Here is a 4,305-nt window from a genome sequence, read left to right on the forward strand (position 1 = left end):
CACTAGGGTTAAAGAGTTAAAGAGCCTACCAAGTAAGGGAGGGATAAATATTCAGAGTATCTTGCTGAAATAGAACTCTTCAATCTCTTACTAGACTGCTCTATGTGTCGTAACTGAAACCTTCGTCCAGAGCCAAGGAGGCAAATGAAAGCTTATTCTGGGAGGTCTTTTGTGCTACAGTGATTTGAAGGTCACACTGCTCTCCGCATGGTGTTTGGACCATCCCCCAGACATACCATCTAGCAGAGGACCCTCCTGCTGGGCCCCCGGAAGAAGCTTCTCAGAAAAAGCATGACTTGAGGTGACTTTTGGATGCAGGGGAAGCAGATGGCTGAGTATGACATCACCTTGGGTAAGAGAAACAGAAAAATGTGAAAATAATAGGATTGTAGGAAAATAATAGCCTAGTCTCCAAGTCATCAGCAAGTGTTTGGAAAGTGTTTATTCCTAGCAAATACCGGGTATGGAAAAGAGCTAAGAAAAGACAAAGCCTGGTCCTGAGCACCCTTTCTAATTTTAAAGTAGAGACCACCTTTATCACCATTTTGTTAAAATAATAATGACTACATACTGAGAATTTTAATTATATTTATTTCTAACTGCCACCATTCCTCAAATTCTGGGAGGTAAATATTATCAAATCCTGATTTTTTACATAGGAAGAAACTGCACTCAGAAAGATTAGTGAGTAACTTGCCCCAGGCCACCCAGATGGTAAGGGGTAGAACCTGGTTTTGAACGCTGGGCTAGTGATGTCAAAGATAAGACACCCCATACCTGAAAACCACTTGAGGGGCATATAAAAGAGGACTCTTTTTCTGACCATTCCTATATATAACATAGATAAACAACAAGTTTACACTGTATAGCACAGGAAACTATATTCAGTATCTTACAGTAACCTATGATGAAAAAGAATATGAAAATGAATATATGTATGTTCATGTATGACTGATCTATTATGCTGTACACCAGAAATTGACACAACATTGTAAACGGACTATACTTCAATAAAACAGAGAAGACATAAAAGTAGCCAAAAGCACATGAAAAGATGCTCAACATCACTACTCATTAGGGAAATTAAAAACAAAACTACAATAAGATATCACTTTATACCCATTTGGACAGCCACTATAAACAAACGTAAAATAACAAGTGTTGGTGACGCTGTGGAGAAATTAGACCCCTTTGGCATTGCTGATGGGCATGTAAAATAGAGCAGACACCTTGGAAAACAGTATGGAAGTTCCTGAAAAAATTAAAAAATAGAATTACCATATGATTCAGTGATTTCTCTTCTAGGTATATGCCCGAAAGAATTGAAAGGAGGGACTCAAACAGATATTTGTACACTCATATTCATAGCACACAGCCAAAAGATAGAAGCAGCCCAAGTGTCCATTGATGGATGAGAGGATAAATAAAATGTAATATAGCAACACAATGGAATATCATTCATCCTTAAAAAGAAAGGAAATTCTGATATATGCTATAATATAGATGAACTTTGAAGACATTATGCTAAGTGAAATAAGCTCTATCAAAAAGGACAAATACTGAATGATTCTACTTATATGAGGAACCTAGAGTGATTGAATTCTTAGGGACAGAAAGTAGAATGGTGGTTGTCAGGGCCTGGGAGGAGGGAAGACTGGGGAGTTATTGTTTAACAGGTATAGCGTTTAAGTTTGAGAGAATGACAGGGTTCTGGAGATGCGTTGTTGAGAGAACAACAGTGTGAGTGTATTTAATGCCGCCAAACTGTACACGTAAATGGTACATTTTATGTTATGTACATTTCACCTCAATTAAGGACATAAAGCAGGAACAGAGGCTGCGGCCTCTAGAGGGCAGGTGCTGGGATGCCCAGCGGTTTGGCTCTCTGCCTTGCATCTTCAACACCTGCTCTGGTTACGTCAAGTCCACTTTCTGTATCAACCCATCCATCCTGGATGCAGGGAGTAGCCCCTGTGCCCGCGGCCCCAGGTCCTGCTCAAGGCACCCACCTTGGCCGAGCCGGAGGAGACGAACACGTCCGAGGAGGAAGAGTCTCCGTGCGGGGAGGTGACACTGAAACAAGACAGTTCTTTCTCACAGCACGACCTGGGCCTGGCTCTGGAGCGAAGCGACCTCTGGCCTGTAGCCGGCCACTGGGTCCCCAGGAGGGTTGGCACCACTGTGGCCCAGCGCGAGTAGCGTGCACTCCTGGAGGCCGAGCACCGAGCAGCAGGGTTCCTTTCCAATTAGTGTCCCATCCTAACCTGACCCCAGCTGCCCCTCACGCAGTGACCTGGGCTCAGCTGAAGACAGGCCAGGGGCCTCCGCTGTCCCAGACGCCAATCACCTGTGGCTGGAGTTCAGCCACCAGGTAGAGAGCCTTGTTCTGACTCTGGAGGAGGTGATGGGTGTGCGCCATGTGCTGGTGAAGGCCGACTCGGAGAGGTTCCTGCAGAACAAGGAGCTCCTCAGCGGCCTGAAGACGGGAAGATTTGCTGCTGCTACGGAACCAAGTTCCCGCTGTCCTCATGGCTGCCCTATCTCTTTTGCAAGATAGCTGTCTGCACTTCCGGCCACGTAAAGATGAAATGCCTTCTAAGAAGTTTGCACACAACCCTATCTACACACTGGGCCAAAAAATGATTTAAAAAAAGAGAGAGAGAGAGAAATAACAAGTCATAGGAACTCTTACTGTTCTCTACTTAATAACTTTGTCTTCCTAATGTTAACAGGAAGCGAAAATAACAATCTCAAATTTTAAATTAATAATTTAAATTATCTTCAAGTAATGAATTAATGGATTTTTCTTATATGCTATTTAAATGAACAGTTTTTACATTAAAAACTATTTCTAGCACCAGTTGCGTCCATCAGCATAGAGTTTGGGAAAACTGCTGAAATTAAGTTAACTGTATTCAAACAAATTTTTGGAGAACACAACATATGACTAAGAGTGGCAGTTTAGATTGACATTGTCCAACACAGTAGCCACCAGCCACCTGGGGCTATTGAACATTTGAAATGTGGTTGGTTCCTACTGAGATACATTTGTTGGTAAAATATACACCAGCTTTCAAATACTTATTACCAAAAATAGAATGTAAATGATCTCATTAATGATTTTTTATATTGATTATACGAAGTGATAATATTTTGGATATATTGGGTTAAATACAGTATATTATTAAACTTAATTTCACCTGTTTTTCTTTACTTTTTAAGTGCGGCTACCAGAAAGCTTAGAAGTTTGTGGCTCAAATTATATTTCTATTGGACGGAGCTGTGCTAGACAAAGGGTAAAAATGCATCTTTACTGAGCACTGTCTAAGGGATGCTGACACTGTATCTGGGCAGCTCCAGAGATACAAGCCATCCCTGGGGCATTGGCAGCACTTGCACTGTCTCTGCTAAAACTTTTCTCTCACAAGACCTAACTTTTCTAACCATCAAGGCCCAAATCAACTCTTGCATACAATTTATCTTTACCTCAAGACCTGGAGGAACTCTCCCTTTTCGAACACTGTAGAATTAGCTTAGCCACTCTTTTAGGTACTTAGGTGTATTAACCCTCCAACCACGCCAACGTGGGTAGTTTGTAAGAAGCCTCTGATTTTTGGTGAGGAAACATGCAACAAGCATCCTATGCCTTCCATTAGTCTGCACCCACAACAGACATCAATAATCAATCATAGCAGTACACCCACAACAGACATTAAGAATCAATTACAGCATATTTTTCCCTCCAAGCCCATTCAAGGTCTTAATATTATTTTTGATACAGAGCTCTAGGCAGCTACTACCTATTTAGCAAAGTTGTCATGAGAGAAAATAACCTATTTGCCATCTGTGCAATAGAGTCACTTAGTGAATAAGACTGGTGGAGTAAATTCAGCAAAGAAGCATAAGTTTAAATTTTTATTTCTTAGCATCGTAGGCTATGTAAAAACAAAATGAGACCAGTAAGTAGATTTTATTAATCGTGTGTCTAAGCATGTTATCATTGCCTGATATCAGGTATATGGGTGATGCCCATGTTTGTACTGAAGGCCGAGGAAGTTGTGAAGCACATTTTCTGTTTTCTTTGGGATACTTTTTAGCAGGTACCATCACTCCTCCAAGCAGGTACAGAGCAAAGGGTAATGTCATTATAGACCAAGGCAGGTGAAATTCCAAAAGTGAGTTTCAAGGAATACTAGTTCTGTAGTTCTACAGAATGTTAAAAAGCAAAAAATCATTCAAGGAAAAATGAATTCTCTAGTGAAGTAAGTGAGAAACATTGGGTTTATAAAAGGTTAAAATGATTTT

At 41.0% G+C, this 4,305-nt stretch overlaps 1 pseudogene; it reads left to right on the top strand.

Moving 5' to 3' along the window:
- Positions 1 to 337: 337 nt before the first annotated feature.
- Positions 338 to 2,648, top strand: LOC102540416 (protein spire homolog 2 pseudogene; annotated as a pseudogene).
- The last annotated feature ends 1,657 nt before the right edge of the window (positions 2,649 to 4,305 follow it).

Source organism: Vicugna pacos, chromosome 18 (assembly GCF_048564905.1).
Source record: "Vicugna pacos chromosome 18, VicPac4, whole genome shotgun sequence".
NCBI lineage: Eukaryota > Metazoa > Chordata > Mammalia > Artiodactyla > Camelidae > Vicugna > Vicugna pacos.